Here is a 23,252-nt window from a genome sequence, read left to right as displayed (position 1 = left end):
TACAGTCATAAGGGAGGGGAGGGAGTCTGGGGTACATTAGTTCTTCAGAGTCAGGGAATGAAAGCCAAATAGCACCCCCACCTTGGTCACATTTTCCTACCTCCTGGTTCCTTCAACCTTCAGTGGGAAAAGAGAAAACAGGAGGTAGGGGGTGGAGGAAGGGAATGTTTAAGGATCTGAGCCCACAGCTCACTCCAAAAGAAGGTGAGGCAGCACAGGGGGGCAGCTGGGTCCCGCCAAGAAAAGGGCCCTTGGAGAGGCATGGGAGGAGCAGCCACTCTTGCCGCACCTCTGCACCAGCTCCCCACATCTCCACGTGGCCCGGGCAGAGGCTATGCCAGACGCATCTCCTCCAGCACACTGTATGGCGACTCATCCTCCTCCTGCAGCAGGTCTGCCTGCTCGATGGCCTTCAGCACGTTTTCTTGGAGGTGTCCTGGACAGGACCCCCCATCAAAAACTCAGCCAAGATGAAGTAGGCCTTCTCCAAGTTTACGATAATGTCCAACTCACACACACTTGCCAAAGTGCTTGTCCAGAAGCTCCAAGTAAGTGGATTAGCTGGAGCGTGATGAGTTCATTGTCTTGGCCCTCGATGGTGCAGCAGTAGAGGCTTGCATATCTCTTATAGACGACTTTGAGGTGCCTCCAGTCCAGGAAGCTGCAGGTTTCGGGGTTGCCGGCCAGAACAACCTGCATAAGCTCCCGAACCATCTTCTTGTGTTCCTCGTCGGACGTGGCGGGTACCCTTTTGCGGCCGCAGCTTTTCCTGCCAGCTGAAAGCAGCATGAATCCCGTCATCCTTCAGCCTCCAACTCGGCGCGTCCCTCTTCGGCCCGCATAGGCGCCAGCTCTGCCCCGTTTATTATCCTCTCTCCCTCTCCGTTGAAGTCCCGCCCCGGCTCAGAGTCCTCTCATGTGGCGTTCTCCCTCTTTTTATCATTTTGTTGAAGATATTCGGGAAATGCTCAGATTTGATGATCCTTTCATGTCTGATGGTCATAAAATGTTATTGTATGGCTACTTGAACGTTTTCCTGTTTTCAAAAACTCTGCCCTTCTAATTATAAAAATTATACATTCACAATGTAAATTTTTAAAAAAATGCATCAAGTCAAAGAGGAAAAGGAAGATAACCTGGAGTCGTTCACATCAGCATTCGTATTTTTGGTGTGTTATCCCAGACATTTCATTTTAATATTTTCCCCCGGAACATTTTTTTTTCTCTCTGGCAAATACATGCTTTTGCTTTTAAATATTCACAACTGAAAGTCTTCAAGAATCTTCCAAGTGTAGCTGTTTTGCTTGAGAGAGAGAGATACCATGATGTATTTTTGCTAATATGTTTTAAACTTTGTATTATTTATAGTTGCTCCTTGGAAGCTTGAAATTACAAATTCTTTCCTAGCTGATTTTGATTTTTCCTGTATGGCTTACACTGATTTCACCTCTGTGTGTTTTTAATGGAGCCTGAAATTACAAGACCCTTGTTTGAGTAGAGATTTTTTTTTAACTCGGCCCTCACATACCATGGACAGCACAGAAACTCTGTTATTATCAGGTGTAAACTACCCCGACTATCTAAACTCAATCCAGTGTTCTAGAAAGCCTTTGAATGAGAGTTTATAGTGGGACTGAGTAAACAAGCATCTTGTTCAGCAATACTTCAGTAGCATTGATTTCCTTCATAGAGGCACCTATTTTCACTATGGCTTTTCTGATATTCTCTCTAAGATCTACCTATGTTATGAGCCTTGTATACAATGGGAAATGTATATGTGTGTGTGTGTCTGTATATATAAATTGTTATTGTGATTATATATATATATATGACACAAAATCCCCCATTTTAACCATTTTTTTTAAAGTTTTATTTTGAAATAAATTCAAACTTACAGGAACAGTTGCAAAAACAATACAAATCCCATACACAAAACTCCAGCATACCCCAATCCCCCTCCCCCAATACCCCAATCCACCAACTTTAACATCCTGTCATGCCACCATTTCTTTCTTTCCCTCCCTCCCTCCCTATCATCCATCATCTATTGCTCTGTCTTCTGAACGTATGAGAGCAAGCTGCACACATCCTTGAACAAACAATATAATTCACATATACATTTCCCACGAACAAGAACATTCTTTTATGCAATCCCATTAAGCTCAGCTAAGAAGTTCAAGAAATTCAACGTTGATACAAAGCTTAGATACTATATTTCCTTTTTTTTTATGTCCCGATTGTGTCCCTTTGAGCCTCCTGTCCTCCATCCTCAATTATAATCCTCAGTTATCTAACTATTATATTATAATCCTCAATTAAAATCCTCAATTATCTAAATAGATAATTGTTATTATCTATTTAGACTGTCTTTTTTTTTTTTTTTCAATTGTGGAAACATATATACAGCCTAAATCTTCCCATTCCAACCCCTTCCTAGCATTCCATTAGTGGGATTAATCACATTTACAATGTTGCAATGCTTTCAAACATCCATTACTAGAAATTTCCCTTCACCCCAAACAGAAACCCTACACTCATTTCTTAACTCCCCATTGCCCCTTCCCCCACTTCTCATAACCCATACTGTACTTTTCATCTCTATGATCATATTCTCTGATACTTTCTTTGTGTTTACCATGGGCTTAAATTTAACCTGTTTAATCTATAACAATCTTGTTTTTCTTAGATACCAACTAACTTCAATAAGACACATAAACTATGTTCCTATACTCCTCCATTCCCCCACCTTTATGTAGTTCTTGTCAAAATTACATATTTTACATTGGGTCCAAAACCACTGACTTATCATTACACTTCATGTATTTTAGATCCTGTAGGAAGTAAATAGTGGAGTTACAAATCAAAAATACAGTAGTATTGGTATTTATATTTACCATGTGATCTTTATTGGAAATCTTTATTTCTTCATGTGGTTTCAGTCAATTGTTTAGTGTCCCTTCCTTTCAGCCTGCTCAGTTCCCTTTAGCATTTCTTGTAGGACTGATCTACTGGTGATGAAGTCCCTTAGCTTTTGATTATCTGGGAATGTTTTCATCTCCCCCTCATTTTTACCCTCCAGTTGTTTGTGAATTTTCTGTCTCTGATGATTATTGACTTCTATTTCTATTCCATTGTGGTCAGAGAATGTGCTTTGAATATATTCAATTTTTTTTTTTAATTTACTGAGGCTTGCTTTATGTCCCAGCATATGGTCTATTCTGGAGAAAGATCCGTGATCACTAGAGAAGAATGTGTGTCATAGTGATTTGGGATGTAATGTTCTATATATGTCTGTTAAATTTCTCTCTCTCTCTCTCTCTCCTTTCTTTGTTTCTCTGTCGGTAGGGCTCTCTTTAGTATCTGAAGTAGGGCAGGACTTTTATTAGCAAAATCTCTCAGCATTTGTTTGTCTGTGAAAAATTTAAGCTCTCCCTCAAAGTTGAAGGAGAGTTTTGCTGGATAAAGTATTCTTGGTTGGAAATTTTTCTGTCTCAGAATTTTAAGTATGTCATGCCACTGCCTTCTCACCTCCATGGTGGCCGCTGAGTAGTCACCACTTAGTCTTATGTTGTTTCCTTTGTATGTGGTGAATTGCTTTTCTCTTGCTACTTTCAGAACTTGCTCCTTCTCTTCAGTGTTTGACAGTCTGATCAGAATATGCCTTGGAGTGTGTTTATTTGGATTATTCTATTTGGAGTTTTCTGCGCATTTATGCTTTGTGTATTTATATTGTGTAGGAGGTTTAGGAAGTTTTCCTCAACAATTTCTTTGAATACTCTTTCTAGACCTTTACCCTTCTCTTCCCCTTCTGGGATACCAATGAGTCTTAAATTTGGACATTTTATTTTATCTATCATATCCCTGAGATCTATTTCGATTTTTTCAATTTTTTCCCCCATTCTTTCTTTTGTTCTTTCATTTTCCATTCTGTGGTCCTCGAGGATGCTGAGTTGTTGTTCAGCTTCCTCTAATCTTGTATTATGAGTATCCAGAGTCTTTTTAATTTGGCCAACAGTTTCTTTTATTCCCATAAGATCTTCTATTTTTTTATTTACTCTTGCAAGCTCTTCTTTATGCTCTTCTAGGGTCTTCTTTACATCCTTTATATCCTGTGCCATTCTCTTCTTCATGTCCTTTATATCCTGTGCCATGCTCTCATTGTTTGACTTTAGTTCTTTGATTAATTGTGCCAAGTACTGTGTCTCTGCTGATCTTTTGATTTGGGTGTTTGGGTTTGGGTTCTCCATATCGTCTGGTTTTATCATATGCTTTAAGATTTTCTGTTGTTTTTGGCCTCTTGGCATTTGTTTTACTTGATAGGGTTCTTTCTGGATATAAAACTGCTGATTCCTAATTTGTCAGATCTACAGCTTGGTGGCGTACACTTTCTCTAACTAACCAACAGATGGCATCTGTGAGTCATCTGTTCCCCTCAAGTCAATTCTCCCCAACTTTGTCTTTGTGGTGTGTGGGAATCTGGTTCTTGTGGAGTTCAGTTGGTGCACTAAGTTTGGGTGTGTTGTTGGTGCTGTCCGCCCTGAATGTGGGGTGTGTGTCTGGGTGGTTAGGGAGGCAGGGCAGCTTTAATAATCAAACCTCCCAGGTGTTCCCAGAGATTTAAGGCTGTTGCAAGAGTCTAAGCCTTCATTTCAGTCTTGCCACATATTGTCTCTGCCGCTGATCCACAAGTCCTTGGTATTGGCGTAGGGTCCCTGGGATTTCCGAGTGGGCCCGCCTTCTCAGCCATGTTCTTCCAGGACCTCTGCTGAGGGAAGGCTGTGCCATGTCACAAGTGTGCGCCGGCCCTCCAGGGAAGCCCTGGGCTGCTGGGCCGTGCAGGGACATTCCCAGCCTGCTTTAAAGATGGTTGAATGGGGCGTGTTAATTTCCCCCTTTTCACACAGCTCCGCCTTCCCAGCTCCGGACAGTTAGCTGTGGGTGCGCTAAAGGCCACTGTCCATGGCCGATATTGTGGCGTGTGCGTGGTGCTGTGGGAGACACTTCCCGTCATACTGGGTTTCTTGGTGCGGCTCTGGGCTATAGCCCCGGCCCTGGGCAGGAGCGTTCCCAGCTCACTGGGGAGATGACTGCAAGGGGCACAGTTTCTTTCTCCTTTTGACTCCCCTCTGCCCCCCTGGCCCTCGGGCAATCAGCAGTGGGCTATCCTCCACGCCAAACACCAAGAGGATGGCACAGCCCGCTCCTGCTGTGCTTCACTGCACGGTTCTCACAGTCGTAACTGCAGCCACTCCCGGGTTTTTGTTTTTGTTTTTTAAAAAGAACTAGTCCGTCTCCAAATGCCAACCCATGGTTTCCCCACACCGCAGAGGACTTTCAAGCCGTCTCACTCACTCGTTTCAGAATGCAGACTCCCGGTTTCACCAAATACACGGTTTCTGTGGATTTAGCAGACCTTGTCCAGCTGGTGCATCGCTGGAACTGGTGTTCTGTGTCGCTTTCTGGCTTTTATCTAGTATTTTTCATGGAGGTGTTTTTTTGCCCTGTTTCACCTAGCTGCCATCTTAGGTTCTCTCCTCCATTTTAAAAATTTTTAAGTGTACCATTCAGTGGTAGGTCATTTATTTTTGACCCAGTTTGTTGACTTTATTGGTAATGAGGGCACTGAGTGCCTGCAGTTTAGTTTAGCATATTCAATGACACCGTGGGGAGGAGTGACACCATGGCCAGGCAGGATGCCAGAATTCAGTTCGCACACCTGACTTTCACTTACATCTCACTGGCCAGAAAGCAATCACTTGATTCCACCGAGCCAAAAGGGAAGCTGGAAAACGTCAGAACTGATATTCTCTTGAAATTCTGCAACTATGGAAGACATGAAGAATTGATTTTGGATGTCCCAGTAGCCTCTGCCTTGCACCAATTAATACCTTGGAAGTGAAACATCCTTGATTGTGGTCTTGTTACTTCCAGTGATAGAAATATGGCTTTTTAAAAAAAAAAAAGATGTAAAAATATCTTTAATTTAAAGCACTGAGAAAAACAGTGCCCCCTCCTTCAGATTTCCCCAGGGAAGGGTGAGAGCAGTATGGTAAGTACCTGGAAGGCGGTGCTGTCTTCAGTGGGACTGGAGCACTAACTAGTAGAACAGAAATGGGGAAAGGCCGTCCTTTCAAGTACTCACATTTGAGAATCTTGATACCAAATTTTTTTCACTTCCTCTGCCACTTTCCCTAACAAGATGTCTGTCCCATCGGCATATTCCCCGCTCTGCACCTGGAACACATCATAGTATATATAAAATTGAAATTGTTCAAGTTAGAAAGTTAATTTCTACATACTTTCCCTACCAAAAGTATTGTACATTTCCAGTATGAATCACTTCAGAGTATTCCATTTTCTTGGAGCAAAAAAAGAAATTTAAAATCTCTTCCTCCAATTTTATTTTAGAAAGCTGGCTCCCTTTTTTTTTTTTTTTTTTTTTTTTTTTTTCATTTTTATTGAGATTGTTCAGATACCATAACAATTATCCAAAGATCCAAAGTGTACAATCACTTGCCCCTGGGTACCCTCATACAGCTGTGCATCCATCACACTTAATTTTTGTTCAATTTTTAGAAACTTTTCATTACTCCAGACAAGAAATAAAGTGAAAGATGAAAAGAGAAAAAAAGAAAAGGAAACTCTAAACCTCCCCTATCCCTAACCAACCCCCCTCAGTTGTTGACTCCTAGTATTGATATAGTACGTTTGTTACTGTTTATGAAAAAATGTTGAAATACTACTAACTGTAGTATATAGTTTGTAATAGGTATATAGTTCTTCCCTATATGCCCTTCTATTAACTTCTAATTGTATTGTCATACATTTGTTCTGGTTCATGAAGTGATTTCTAGTATTTGTACAGTTGATCATGGACATTGCCCACCATAGGATTCAGTTTTATACATTCCCATCTTTTGACCTCCAACTTTCCTTCTGGTGACATATATGACTCTGAGCTTCCCCTTTCCACCTCATTCACACACCATTCGGCGCTGTTAGTTATTCTCACATCTTGCTACCAACACCCCTGTTCATTTCCAAACATTTAAGTTCATCCTAATTGAACATTCTGCTCATACTAAGCAAGAGCATCTACATTCCTTCCACAAGGCAGGAGGGAGAGTCATAGAAGGTAGAGAGGCAAAAGAAAGAGGAAACAAAAAAATAACAGCTAGGAAGCAGCAAAAGGAAAAATAACCTTAAATCAAAGTAGAATAAAGAATCAGACAATACCACCAATGTCAAGTGTCTAACATGCCTGCCCTATCCCCCCCTCTTATCTGCATTCACCTTGGTATATCATCTTTGTTACATTAAAGGAAGCATAATACAATGATTCTATTAGTTACAGTCTCTAGTTTATGCTGATTGCATCCCTCCCCCAGTGCCTCCCCATTTTTAACACCTTGCAAGGTTGACATTTGCTTGCTCTCCCTCGTAAAAGAACATATTTGTACATTTTATCACAATTGTTGAATACTCTAGATTTCACCAAGTTACACACTCCCAGTCTTTATCTTCCCTCCTTTCTTCTGGTGTCTCACATGCTCCCCACCTTTCTCTCTCAACCGTATTCATAGTTACCTTTGTTCATTGTACTTACATTGTTGTGCTGCCATCTCCCAAAATTGTGTTCCAAACCACGCACTCCTGTCTTCTATCACCCTGTAGTGCTCCCTTTAGTATTTCCTGTAGGGCAGGTGTCTTGTTCACAAAGTCTCTCATTGTCTGTCAGAAAATATTTTGAGCTCTCCCTCATATTTGAAGGACAGCTTCGCTGGATACAGGATTCTTGGTTGATGGTTTTTCTCTTTCAGTATCTTAAATATATCACACCACTTCCTTCTTGCCTCCATGGTTTCTGCTGCGAGATCCACACATAGTCTTATTAAGCTTCCTTTGTATGTAATGGATTGCTTTTCTCTTGCTGTTTTCAGGATTCTCTCTTTGTCTTTGACATTTGATAATCTGATTATTAAGTGTCTTGGCGTAGGCCTATTCATATCTCTTCTGTTTGGAGTACACTGCGCTTCTTGGATGTGTAATTTTATGTCTTTCATAAGAGATGGGAAATTTTCATTAATTATTTCCTCTATTATTGCTTCTGCCCCCTTTCCCTTCTCTTCTCCTTCTGCGACACCAATGATACGTATATTATTGTACTTTGTTTCATCCTTGAGTTCCCGGAGACGTTGCTCATATTTTTTCATTCTTTTCTCCATCTGCTCCTTTGCGTGTAGGCTTTCAGGTGTTTTGTTCTCCAGTTCCTGAGTGTTTTCTTCTGCCTCTTGAGATCTGCTGTTGTATGTTTCCATTGTGTCTTTCATCTCTTGTGTTGTGCCTTTCATTTCCATAGATTCTACTAGTAGGTTTTTTGAACTTTTGATTTCTGCCGTATACATGCCCAGTGCTTCCTTTACAGCCTCTATCTCTTTTGCAATATCTTCTCTAAACTTTTTGAATTGATTTAGCATTAGTTGTTTAAATTCCTGTATCTCAGTTGAAGTTTACGTTTGTTCCTTTGACTGGACCATACCTTTGTTTTTCTTAGTGTAGGTTGTAATTTTCTGTTGTCTAGGCATGGTTTCCTTGGTTATCCAAATCAGGTTTTCCCAGACCAGAACAGGCTCAGGTCCCAGAGGGAAGAAATATTCATTATCTGGTTTCCCTGAGGGTGTGTCTTAGAAAATTGCTCCACCCTTTGATGCCTCAGGTCACTGTACTTTTCTGCCCAGCGGGTGATGCCTGTTAGCCTATAATTCTTGACTGGTGTGAGGAGGTATGGCCGTGTTCCCCCAGGCTCTGGGGTCTGGTTCTGAATGGAAAGGGCCCCACCCCTTTCCTCCTAGAGAAGACAGACCCCTCAGGTGGAGATCATTAGCATTTCAATGGTCTCGCTCTCTGCTTGTGGTGTCTCCACCCTTCCCAGAGTCACAACCCTGGAAACTGAAAATGACTGGGGCTTTCTCCACTGAGCCAAAAAAGAAACAGATAGTCTCCTTCAGACCCAGTCCAAGGCGACCCTCCGGCTCTCCCAGGTCAGTCGTCACCCAAGGCCTCTGTCTGTTTTTTGGGGCTGCGTACCTGTAGTGAGCAGTTCACACTCGCTACTTAAAACCCCAGTTGGAGCTCAGCTGTGCTGTATTCGCTTGCTGGGAGAGAGCTTCTCTGTGGCACCATGCGGCTCTGCAGCTCGGGCTATGGGGGAGGGGGTCTCCCGACCTGGTTCCGCAGGTTTTACTTACAGATTTTATGCTGTGTTCTCGGGCATTCCTCCCAATTCAGGTTGGTGTATGATGAGTGGATGGTCTCGTTTGTCCCCCGCAGTTATTCTGTATTATTTACTAGTTGTTTCTGGTTTTTTGTAGTTGTTCCAGGAGGACTACTTAGCTTCCACTCCTCTCTATGCCACCATCTTGCCCGAGTCCCTGGCTCCCTTTTTAGTGAGGCAATTTAACTCAGCTGGCAAGGCAAACATGAAAGATCTTATAGCGACTTATGCCACAAATCCCAAGTGTATGTCCAAGGCAAAGGAGTACCTAATCTGCAGGAGGATGGGCCAAATGACCTTTACCTATGCTGAGGATGGCGAGGATGAGAGTTCTTTGCAGTGTTGTCTTTACCTTAAGGATTCACAAAGCTCGCTTTCAACTTATCGATGTCAAAATAGTGACTTTAATTTAGAGTTAAGTAGAATCAGGTATATGTGGAAATTGAAAACCTTGAAATACGTAAATCAGAAAGAATGAATGGGATGAAACAGACATTAAGAACGAAATGCAAAGTGTGATCATTGGCTAGACCCTGGTTTTGGTGTGTGTGCCTGTAAGACATTCTTGGGATAATGGGCAAACTTCACTATAGATTACATAGCAGATGATAATAGGAAATTATTGGTCATTTTCTTAAGTGCTATAATAACACTATGATTATGTAGGAGAATACCCTTATTCTCAGGCCATGTATTTAAAGACAAAGCGTCATGATATAGGCAATTTATTTTAAAATGGTTCAAAAGCAACAGCAAATACATATATAAAAAGAAATAAAGAAAATATGGCAAAACATTTAAAATTCTTACGTGTAGGCAAAGATTATATGTTTATATATACAATTATTTTTAACTTTTCTATATTTTCCTATATATTTAAAGTTTTTCATAATTCAAAATGTGAAAAACCATTCTGTTATAACCCCCAGCACAACACCAAGCTTGCGCCCCACCCTGCTCCCCAGTTTCAAAGTTTGGTGTTATTGCCTTTTATTCAGCATCTAGTGTGTATGCCAGGCACTGTTCCATATGCTGGAGATTTGTAAATGAGTAAGATACTGTCCCTGTACTTAAATAGCTCATAATCCAGTATGTTCCTTTTGCTATTTTTATTCAGTTTGAAGTTGAATTCTTATAAAATCTTAGAAATGAAAACAAAAATTTCTATCTGTTTAAGCCTAAGAAATTTTTTTAAGCAATGGATCTCAGTCTAGGGCTGTTATTACGCCTTAACATTTAATTTTCTTGATAAATTTTGTGTAAGAACAATAGGTGGTATTGGATAAGTTGAAGGTGTTTGAACACAAAAACATATGTGACTTTAATTTTTATTCTTATTATTTTTGTGTGTGTGGTAATGAAAATGTTCAAAAATTAATTTCGGTGATGAATGCACAACTATATAATGGTACTGTGAACAACTGAATGTATGCTTTGTATGACTGCATGGTATGTGAATTTATCTCAATAAAATTGAATTTAAAAAAAAAGTATGACAGTGACAACCTTAGGAATTTTCCCAAGTGTATCATAGCATTCTGGGCAGGAAGCCTTTAGTACAGAATTAGATATATATTTCTAATATGCAGATAGAATAGTGTTTGAACTAGATAGTCATCTTTGTAAACGATGTACATGTAACCAGTGAACACATGCATTTTCAAAAGTTTTGGGAGCCATTGTGGTTAATGTAGTCTTCCCTCAAGGAATGCCAAGAGTTTCCCGCTACCTGAAAATTACTGCTTTGAGAGATTTTTTTTTTCCCGCTTCCTGATTTGTAACCTGGTAACCAGAAAAGCAAAAAACACTGTCACACTAAACATTTTCTTCCCATTATTCCTCTGAAGAAAATGCTCACATAACTCAAATATCATACTATCTGACATCCAGTGTTGCAGTGTGTGCTGATCATGGTAAAGAGGAGAAATATGCTGAGGATGGAGGGGAATGTGGAAGAAATGGATGATGGATTTCAGGGTTGTAATAAATTTAAGAATTTAAAGGAATTCAGAAAGTAAATAGAAAGATCTACTTTAGACCTTAATCTGTAACTACAGATGAGAAGGAAATAATGCTGGGGGCTTCCTTTAAAATACACTAGATTATGTAGTTGTATAATGCAACTGATTTGGCTTGAAGACTCATATATATATCCATGAGATCTGCAAAATTAAAATGGTTTTTGTGACTTGTAAACAAAGCTGATAATTGAACTATAATTGAAAAGTGCAGACCTGAATAGAATGTCAGTTACAGAATGACAATTAAATGAATTTATTAGATGTTAGCTCTGGTGCAGAGTGTTTGGAGTTAGATTTAGTAGTCTATACATAGTAAGAACTCAATGAGTATTTGGAAGGGAGGAAGAAAGGAAGAGACAGATAAATTAGGTATGCAGTTATTTAATAAACTTGATACAGAATTTGCAATCATTAATTTAAAGTGCTAACTGAAAATTACCTCTTTTCTACATATAAGAAAGGGTTTGCTAAAGCAAGTGATAAACTAAGAGAAGTATTTTTAAGCTGTGAAGAGAACTAATCTTTATCAGCCCTTTAAACAATATAGAGGCACTTATTTACATAAACTTAATGTACTAATTACAAATCAGTGTCATCTTTATAAAAGCAGGCCCAGAAGTTTCGAAAATATTCCAATTGGTATAATTCATGATTACACACTGAATATACTTGATCTTACAACATTTTAAAACAATATGATATTTTGTACTTTTTGTTAACATATATTTTGTTTATCTCCCAAGTTGTATAAAGGAGCAACACAAAATGGGGGAAAAGCCCTCTGGGGTTCTTGAATTGGTTTTATTAGAAGCACCTGGGGAGTTTCTTTTGCATGTTTTTCTTTATTCAGGTGGGAACCCCCAGAGATTCTCTTTTTAATGTTCTAGGGTAAAGCTGGGCCTAAGTTTCTTTCCAAAGTCCCCAGGTCATTTTAGTGGCTGAGAATCACTGGGTTAGATCAAGAGTCAGTTAACCTGAATTCTAGCCCAGACACTAGCATTTGTTTCTGCTATCTTGAGCAATTCAATTATTCTGGTCCTCAGACTCTTCATCCTTTCAATAACAGGGTAGACTGTATCGATGGTGCTAAGTATTCAGGAATGTCAGGAACAGGTTGTTAGCCAATGGAAATTTGAAATTGGTCTTTGAACTCTGGAAAGTGGCAAACAGTGTATATCAGCCCCCACCCCACCAAGCCTACTGTGAACTATACTATCTTTTAAAACTTCAAGTCTTTGAATCTGTAATCTATTGCTTCAAAAGTAATCTCAAATTATGGATATTGTTTTTGTGTCCTTGGCTACCCAAGCAATGGGTTGACTTAATGGAAATTTATTAGCTGACAATTTTGACATTAAGAGAAAATCCAAATCCCAGCATTATCAAGGCAATGCTTTCTTCCCAAAGAACAGTGTTCTGGGGCGGGCTGGGCCTTGGCTCCTCTGTCACCTGGTAGTGCATATGACACCTCTCCTGGCCACTCAGTTCTCTTCCAGATTCCATTGAGTTTCAACTTCTTGCCTCCTGTGGCTTTCTGTCTCTCTGTCTTAATTTCATTCCACTTATAAAGGACTCCAACAATAAGATTAAGACTCATCTTGATTGAATAGATCCATACCTGAATTGGAGTAACCTCATCAAAAGTCCTTCTTACAATGGGTTCACAATCACAGGAATGGATTAAGGATAAGAATGTGTTTTTCTGGAGTATATGCAACTCCAAACCACAATAGACACTCAGAGATTTGGCCATTAATTTAAATTCACACAATAATATAACTGTCCCTAGAAACAAAAAGTGTAAGGAAGAGGTTGAAAAATATACACCTATTATTTTGGTTTGCTAAAGCTACCAGAATGCAATATACCAGAAATGGATTGGCTTTTACAATGGGGATTTATTAAGTTACAATTTACAATTCTTTGGCTGTGAAATTGTCCAACTCAAGGCATCAGCAGGATGATACCTGGACTCAGAAGACAGGCTGCTGGCATCTGGGACACCTCTGTCACATGGGAAAGCACATGGCTGGCATCTGCTGGTCCTTCGCTTCTAAGTTTCATTGCTTTTAACTTCTGGTTTCAGTGGCTTCCTCTCTGTTTTCTGTGGGTCCTCTCTTGGCCCTTCTCTGGGGGACATTTTCTGTGAGCTTCTTTCTGTCTTTTATCCTTTTATAAAGGACTCCAGCAAGAGGATTAAACCCACTTGAATGGGGTGGGTCACGTCTCAGTTGAAATAACCTAATGAAGAGTGTCCCATCCACAATAGGTCTACACCCACAGGAATAGATTAAAAGAACATGACTTTTACTGGGGTACATACAACTTCAAACTACCACACTTACCAAAAATGGTCATTTTAATAGAATATCCATCTGTTGATAAAGTAACTCAAGAATTCAAGTATGCCAGAAGAAAGGTATTTGCCAGGGAAGCATAATGTGAAATCACTAGACCTGAAAATGTTGAGGGTAACCTTTTGTAGATTATTTTAGCATCTGCTGGATGTGTGTTGCATCATATCTTTTTCTGGGGGTGTAGGGCTGGACAGAGTTCCTGCTGGGCAGTATCCTTGAGGTAGTGGTTCTCAGTCCTCATGCTCTCTTCCTGCTTTCTCCTTCCATACATCACCATCTCAGAGACCATGTCATTGTCTTTATTTTTAAGTTTTTATTTCAAAATAATGTTCAAGTTTACAGGACAGTAGCAAAGAAAATAGAAAACCCATGCAAAAAAACACCAGCATACCTCTCCACCCAGTACCCAGGCCCAACAACTTTTAACATTTTGCCACATTTGCTGTATCATTCCATCCATCCATACCTCTCCCTCCCCTCCCCCTTCCGCCTCCCTCTTTTCTAACCAGTTGAGAGTAGGTTGTATACATCCTGCTCCTTGAATGCTTAATGCTTCCATGGACATTCCTAAGAACAAGGATATTCACTTATTGCAACCATTAACTGCAGTTATCAACTGTCTTTATGAACTTTTGCGTGTATTTCTGATAAAGTACTAAAAGTAACATTTCTAGAACATCTTAAATTTTTAACCACTTTTAAAAACCAGTTATCTCAAGTATTGATGAATTATCTTCTCCATTGGCAAATATGTTGATTTTGAATATAGTTCATTGAAAATCATTGGTCATTCTCCTAATATTCCAATGGTGGGAGTCAAAGTGTAATCTTTTCAGTATTTTGCTCATATTTGCTGTGTTTCAACATTGTATTACAGTCTGCAAGTATATCCCGCCACCCATTGCTTCCCACTTCCCTCCCCAAGAGAGTAAACACATTCAAATCAGAGGTTTACTGATTTTTATACCCCAGTGCCTGCCATGTAATAATTGCTCAATGAATATTGAAAAGATGGGGAAAAAACCAACTCCTACACATTAAAAAATCATATTTTTTTAACATATTCAAACAGTTGCTTTTTTGTAATGACTTAATAACATTTGCTTTCATTGTCGGAGTTCAGCTTTACAGTGAATTTTCTGCTTAATTGCAGTATTTTATGGCTCTCCTAGTATTATTACATTTGGGAAATGAGGTAGAAATCCTAAAGGCAAGTAAGTAAAACAATTTTTTAAAAATTAACTCAGTTTTATAGACCTTGATTTTTGGCATGTTATCCAGTTGAGAGCAATTCCTGTTCATGTACACATCTTGCGAATATACATTAAATAAAACTAGTGAACCAGAGAACAACGTATTTTCATGAGTTAATTGCTAGTGATTTTTTTTCTTAAACTGTTTTAAAAAAGTTAATCTTTGCACTGTAACCATTTTCTTCCTCAGATAGTAGACGATTATTTAAAAATTGATACCTTAAGAAATCTGTTAATCAAAATCTCTAGTTAATAGATAATCTGAGTTTAATAACTCACGATTGAAAGTGGTTAAAATGAATACTGATTGTCTTAGATATAGATGTATTTTTAAAAAGCAAAATACCCCAGAGATAATCAATACAATTTCTTGTGACAGGCACTGTTTTGTCTGAAAAGATCTGCCCTTATGTAGATACTAGATCTAATTAGTATTTATGTATGTGACTCTTTTATAATGAGAAGAGGTTATATATTTTTGGTTTGTATTTTTATTTTGTCTGAATTAGGACTAGGAAATGATTAATTACAGGGCAATATTTCTTGTGAAGTTGTGAATAAATATGTTTAGCATTAGTAGAGCATAGTTTACAAACAAGAAAACCCATACTTCTTGCCAAGAAGTTGATTAAAAAGTACATTCAATACATCACATGGTCTCTGTAGGAAAGATCTTTACATTTGTATGGGCTGGCATTTAGTAATTAAATCTCTTTAAACATTTTAATTAGACCGAAGGCTACCCAAAGCCTTGGCTTCCATCTTGAAAACACTGTGGGATATCAGTGGGCCCAAAGCAATGCTAGAGGCCAGCCTTTGACACTTTCCTAGGAGTATTAAATGGAGAGCAGTGCTTCTCAAACTCCAGTATGCATAAAAATCACCTGGAAAGCCTGTTAAATCACAGATTCTTGAGTCCCACCTTCAAAGGTGCTGGTTCTGTAGCCTGGAGTAGGGCTCCAGAATGTGCATTTCTAACAGGCTCCCGGCTGATGCTGATACTGTCCGACTGGGGACCATAGTTTGAGAACCACTATTCTAGGGAAGTCAGTCATGATTTGAAAGTTGATAGCAGCCTGGTCCATTTGACAGGTATTACAGGTATTTCAAAACAAGATACTGTTGGGTAAAACTAAAAGGCAGGGGATGCAGATGAAAAACCAGTCTGGCTGTCCCTTTATTTCTCTTTTTTTAATTGAGAGCAGGATGAACCATTCTGAAAGTCATCATTCCTTGGTTTCTTTCCTGCCCTCTCCGTCTTTCCCAATAGTGAGTATAATTGCAGTGTCTGCAAGATTGAACTCTACCACTTCTAGCAGTGTCATCTTGGGCAAATTATTTTATGTGTTATCTATTACTGTGTAACAGAACACCCCCAAATATAGCAAATTAAAACGACAAACATTTCTCACCATTTCTAAGAGTCAGGAATATGGAAACAGCTTAGCTGGGTTATTCTGGCTCGAATCTCTTGTGAGGTCAGGGTTATAATCTCTGAAGTATTTGTAGTTTCTGCTTTAAAGCTCACTCATGTGGAAGAGTGAGGCAGGAGGCTTGAGTTCGTTGCTCTGTGAGCCTATTCATGGGGACACTTAAAACATAGCAAGAGAGCAGGACAGAAGCTGCAGCCTTTCTTATAATCTCAGAAGTGACAGTGTATCATGTCTACTGTAGTCTGTTCATAGAAGCAAGTCACTAATCCAGCCCATACTCATGGGCAGGGGAAGTAAGCACCACCTCTTAAAGGGAATATTACAGTATGTGTGAACCCATCTTTAAAACCATCACATTATGTATGTATTTGTTTCCTCATCCATAAAACGGAAAACTGAGTATGAAGTGAGTTGATAAGGACTCAACTCAATATAGTAGCTGTTTTATTATGGTGATGATCATAATCCTCTTTCATCATCATTACCATCACCCCCACCAGATTACCTTGGATTTCTCCTTTGCGGTCCTAAAGGCCAGAAGAGAATGGATTGATGAAATAGTCTCTATAGAACATCTGTGGAGAATAGTCATCTCTGAAGATCTTTAGACTCAACCAAAATGTCTGATGCATGTCACTCTCCCCACCCAAATCTGTGTTCTATAAAATGTTACAAATCATAAAAGCCCTTAATCTTTTTTCTCAATTAAGAAGATATCTGATAGTAATCCAGGCTCTGATAATCAAGCAGACTCTATATAACCAAAGAAGTTTTAGACTGATAGCATGATGATTGTGGATGTGAACATCTGTAATAATTTATTAGTGAATAGTATTCAGCAGTTGTGGTGGTTTGGAAGTATATGTTCCCCAGAAAATCATGTTCTTAAAGCTAATCCGTTCCTGTGGGTGTAGCTCTATTGTAAGGAGGACCTTCTGATGAAGTTATCTCAGGTAAGGTGTGGCCCAGGGTGGGTCTTAATCCTCTTACTAGAGTCCTTTATAAGAGAATGAAATTCAGACGAAGAGGGGGAAAGACACAGAAGCAAGAAACTGAAAGCAACGAAGCCTGGAAGAGACAGGAGAGACCAGCAGATGCCGCTGTGTGCCTTGCCATGTGGCAGAGGAGCCAAGGATCGCCAGCAGACAGTCTTTGGGAAGAAGACATCACCTTGATTTGGACATTTTTCTTAGCCTCAAAATTGTAAGCTAATACCTTCCCATTGTTAAGCCAACCCATTTCATGGGATCTGCTTCCAGCAGCCTAACAAACTAAAACAGCAACTGTTAAAAGAATGAGCTGTATTACCAAGTAGGGTTTAATCCCTCTAAAATACAAAGAATGTGACTATCATGTACCTTAAAAATTATCATAACCATTTGGCCCTGTAACCAATTTCTAGGATTTTGTCTTAAGGAAATAATACTGCAAAAAGACATTCAACGTGGGGGAGTATTGGAGGAAGAGCAGCCTCTAAGATGTCCCCCAGGGGTCCCCATTTCCTGAGGTCCATGCTCTGTATATTCCCCTCCTGGATTTAGTGTCTCATTTCCAACAAATAGACATGGAAGAAGAAATGAAATGTCACTCCTGAGATTAGGCTTTGGAAAGACTGCTGCTTCCATCTTGGAAGCTGGCATGCTCACTCCCACTCACTCACTCTCTCGGATCCCTCCCCCCGAGGGGAGCTGGCTGCTATGCTGAGTTGCCCCTTGGAGAGGCCCACATGGTGAGGAATCAATGTATGTGGACAACAGCCCACAAGGACCAGCCCAACAGTCCAACAGCCATGTGAGCTTGGACGTGCATCTTCTGAGGCCTGCCCCCAGCCTTGCTAGTGGGCTTGCTAGCAGGTCCTCCCCCATCCCCGTCATGAGATGCCGCCTCAGCTAATGCTGTGATCACACTTGTAAGAAGCAGTCATCCCACCAGGCAGCTTCTGGATTCATGACCTTCAGAAACTGTGTGAGATAATAAATGTTTGTTGTTCAGCAATAGGAAACTAGTACAGTACTGAATAGCAAAACAGACCAGTAGAAAACTGGCAAGTATTGATTTTATATAACCTTCATGAAATACTATGCAGTCATTATACATGATATTTTAAAAAATTATGTAAATAATATAGAAAGAATACTTATGACCTAAAGTATAATGAAAAGAACAAATGTAAAATTTTTATACATGGTATGCATTATTTTTAACTACACCTGTTATCAATCTCCTCTCCATCCTTGAAACATACTAGAAAGAAATACACAAAGTAATGATGCTGCATGTCTTTGAGTGTTAGGAGGACTGTGAGTGATTTGTTCTGCTTTTCTGTGTTTTTCTATCCCTACCATGATCATGTGTTATTTTATAATGGAGAAATGATTGAAAGGATAAAAAGATACAAAAGATAGGGGAAATTAGAGAAAAAAGGACAGATTACCTGTAGGGGTTTAAACACATGAGCATTTGGGAAATATTTGTTTAGGGAGAAAAAAGTTGTGAATTTGTACATTTGGATTCAAGATTATGAAATATTTAGAATTTGTCTAGTGATTATACATCTCTTAAAATTTTTTAAAAATGAGATTTAAAAAAAAATACTGATGAATCTTTACTTTTTACCTGACACTTAGAAGGAGTACCATAGTAATATTATTATTATAATTTAGTGACAATTTAGTATGACCCCTATAATAATTTAGGCAACAGACTTTATTTGTATGTCTTTGCCAGTTCATTCCTTTAAAATATGCATCTTTCAGCATGTAAAGATTTTTGGATTGTTGGTCTTGTTTGGCAGTGGGATTTTTGTAAATAGCATTTCAGTGATGCTTTGCTCTCTGACTGTCTCGATGCTGGTTTACGCCCCCCTGTTCTGCTCCTTTCTGTGGCACGCTGGTGCCTTCCACGATGGCTGATTCTGTCTCCTAGTGGGGTTCTCCTTTGGGTCTGCTGTAGATCACCGGGATATAAGTGTCTAGTGTCAGGTTGGCAAGCTGGAACATTAAATTGTTTCAGGTTGTTTGGGGACTGGATAATTCTTCTCCCGTAAGAACCAAACAAAGCAAGATTTTGTTTCTCGTCTTATTCATTTGTTATTTGCAGTGGCATCATGTTTAGAAAAATAGGTTGCTTTTTCACTTCGTGAGCCCTTCCTCTTTAAAATTACCTAAAGGATTTTGTTATGATTTGAGTTCATTATATGTCTTTCTGAGATGTTTTTGTTCTTTTTATTTTATTTTTATTTTTTAATATCTGAATTGGTCAAACCAAATGGAATTGTCTCCCAAAACCAAATTTATAAGAATTCTACATTTTCAAAAATAGACCCATACAATGCATCTCTTCTGACAACAAATACAATTTCAGTGGCCGTTTTGGGAAATACTATTTCTCATATACTCACATTACAAGAAAATATTTGTAATAGAGCTTCACTCTAAAATGCAGGAGGAAGAAAACATTAAACTGTATCAAATGTTTAGTGCAAATTCCATTTGGTTGTGAGTATATTTGTTCCTAAATGGGGTTGTTTAAGGGGGAAAAAAGTCATAATTGAGAAGAGCTTATGTTTTCCTATCTGTTCTTGGTTAGTTTAAAAATAACATTACTTTTAGAACCCATTTGCCTTTTCAAAAAATAACATGATAAAAGAATGTTTCTTTACCTCAACTAACTTTCCTATTCCTGTAGCCTTTGAGGCCAAATATGTATAGACGTAACATTGGGCTAAAATAATATTTGTTCTTTTTAATCTATAAGATGATGTACGTATACGCTCCCCACTGAGAATTAAGAGCTTCTGCAATTTGAGCTATGATGTAATTTTGCCTTTTCATTTTCTCTGATTTTACTGATGTCTATAAATAAAGGCCGCAACTTACTTTAATAATAATAATAATGATAAAAACATTATCACTATATGCTGAAGATAACTGTTATTATTACTACCATTAACAATTGCTGGTGGTAATAAAACGTATTTTCTGCTTCAGCCCGGAAAAAACGTGCATTTAAAGCAGAGGACTGAGATATAGTTTTCTAAGCCTATTCTCTCAATGGTTTGTTCCAAAGGAAAATAATGGTTAAAAGATCCTGAAATATCTTTGTGACACCTGATATTCAGAGCTAGAGTTCAGTAGCTATGAATGTCAACATTACCCCAAATGTTGGCAAATGTTAAAGAGGCTGAAAAGGAGGTCAGAGTTCAATTAGAGATATGAAAAAAATGGCCTTTGTTAGGACTAAGGTAAATTAGAGTAAGGGTAGAGGATGATACTGACTGTACTTTAAAACTTCAACATCTGTGTGAGACCAGAGGAAGAGATGTTTATTTGGTGCAAAATGTATATTTTCTGTAGCACACTATCTAATTTCACTTGTATGGTCGGTTTATTTGAACACCATAATTACATGGAAATTTGTATAGGGAGTGAGACCTTGTTGGTTTGTACAGGTTAGTCTGATGCCCTGATACATCCCAGAGTAATTTGGGCAGAGAATTAAAAAGTATTTGCAAAGCCCCCTTGAGGGACTGGGGGAAAATGTGGAAATATTAAACTTCCCACCTGGGGAAATCCTTATATTCTCGCAAGCATTGGGGACTACTGTTGTGGTCAGCAAAGCCTTCGATCTTGGGGCTTGCCCTTATGAAGATTGTTGCTGCAAAGGAGAGGCTAAGCCTACTTATAATTGTGCCTAAGAGTCACCCCCAGAGACTCTCTTTTGTTGCTCCGATGTGGCCTCTCTCAAAGCCAACTTGGCAGGTGAACTCACTGCCTGCCCCACAATGTGGGACATGACTCCCAGGGGTGTAAATCTCCCTGGCAGTGTGGAACATGACTCCCGGTGATGAGTTTGGACCCACATAGTGGAATTGAGAAAGCCTTCTTGACCAAAAAGGGGAAGAGAAATGAAACAAAATAAAGTTCCAGTGGCTGAGAGATTTCAAATGGAGTCAAGAGTTCATTCTGGAGGTTACCTTATGTACATTATATAAATATCCCTTTTTAGGTTTTACTGTATTAGACTAGCTAGAAGGAAATACCTGAAACTGTTGAACTGCAGCCTGGTAGCCTTCTTTCTTGAAGATGAGTGTATAACTATATAGCTTACATGGTATGATCATGTGATTGTAGAAAACCTTGTGGCTCCCACTTCCTTTTTCCAGTGTATGAACAGATGAGTAGAAACATGGGACAAAAAAATAAATGAATAATGGTGGGAAGGGGGATAGCAGGATGGGTTGTTTTGGTGTTCTTTTTTGCCTGTATTTTTATTCTTACTTTTTTTATTTTATTATTTTTTTGGAGTAATGAAAATGTTCAAAAATTGACTGTTGATGAATGCACAACTATATGATAATACTGTGAACAATTGATTGTATACTTGAGATGATTGTATCATATGTGACTGTTCTCAATAAAATGCAAGGGGAAAAAAACAAAATTGCAATGAAAGCATATTGTTTGGATTTTAATCAATATTTCAGGGTAGCATACTGGTCTCATGCAAGTGAGCTTGCAATTTCCTGAATTATAGAGAACAGTAGTCCTCGAACCTTCATTGGCTATAGAGGAGAGATATTGCTGTAGCTTGCTTTCTGTCCTTTAAGCAAATATATAGAATTGCAGGGGAGTGAGAGGAAAGCCATTGTAGAGTTGACCTTGAGTCTTTTCTTCTTCATCTGGAAGTACAAGTAATCATTTACAGATTTATATATTTAACTGTCGTTTGTTATGTGTGATGGATCTCCCTAACGGCTGATGAGGCATATAAAGAATCCATATTTGAGAACTAGTATAAAATAGGAGACTGGATTTGGCCTGGCTCTTCGTGTAAATAGTTTTCTTGCCCAATTATTTGGAAAGACAAGAAGAAAGAAAGAAAGCCCTTGCATTTCATCTGCTGTATGGCAGAGCATGCATGCTCACATATGTACAGGAATTGGTAAGTAAAGAAGGAAATAAGTAGTTTGCTTTGTATCCATATTTGTCCACCATCCCCCCCTTTCCCCAACCAATATAAAATATCACTACTGGCCTTCATTTTCTCCCATCCCAAGTGTTCAAAAATCAATTTTGACAACTCTTTCTGTGTGATACCAAGTAATCCCATTTAAAATTGAACTTGTTTTAGCTGTATCCCATTTCATGATTCTGTAAGACTGCAATAATCATCAATCATCATCCTTTATGTATTTATAAATGTATTAAGTATTTTTGCTTTTCAAAAAGATTTTGTGCCTGTATGTGTGTGTATTGCTTTTCAAAGAGATTTTTAAGTGATTATTTCATTTGATCAGTTTGTCTATGTGGCCTTTACCTTCACTTTAATAATTAGGGGTTGCAAGATCAGCATTCCTGAGACATGTTTCTTCCCATGTACTTTGTCAACCTCTAGGTCTATGGTGACATCTTGGATCTGCCTTCATTACTCAATTAGGCAGCTTCCCATAGGCATAAAACACCTTTTTCTTTACAATGTTATTTTTTTTCCTTCCCTAATGAACAGAAATAAAGCTACTCTTTAAACCAGCAGGTAGACAGTTAAAAGCTGTATTTTTTTAGATGTTTTTATAGACCTAGAAGTAACCAAGCATCACAGTATAAATTAGTTACCTTTTCACTAAATCCTGCATCTCACAATTCCTGGCTAATGTGACACTGGTTTAGCCTTCAGACTTTAAATTTAATTCACTCTATCTTTTGATTTATTGTTAATTCTCTAGGGAACTATCTTTCCCTCTGGGAATTTGAGCAGTTTGCTTATTCAGCTAGTATGGTAGGCTTGCCCTCCCTCACTACTCAGCTTCTACCTCACCTCTCGGTTTCTCTTTAGGAAGAAAGAGCCTTTCTTCCACATGTGGCTGCAAAAAAGAGAAAGGTCATGCAATAACTTGAACCAGGGCCACTGTCTCT

General features: G+C 38.8%; 1 protein-coding gene and 1 pseudogene across 3 annotated transcripts in view; one reads left to right on the top strand and one right to left on the bottom strand.

Moving 5' to 3' along the window:
• The window catches only part of SUCLG2 (succinate-CoA ligase GDP-forming subunit beta), a 302,213-nt gene that overhangs the window by 232,699 nt on the left and 46,262 nt on the right, over positions 1-23,252 (top strand). The window lies entirely within an intron of this gene.
• Positions 333-801, bottom strand: LOC119510275 (annotated as a pseudogene).

This window comes from Choloepus didactylus, chromosome 1, assembly GCF_015220235.1.
Source record: "Choloepus didactylus isolate mChoDid1 chromosome 1, mChoDid1.pri, whole genome shotgun sequence".
Lineage (NCBI taxonomy): Eukaryota > Metazoa > Chordata > Mammalia > Pilosa > Megalonychidae > Choloepus > Choloepus didactylus.
This window is presented reverse-complemented; position numbering and strand designations above follow the sequence as displayed.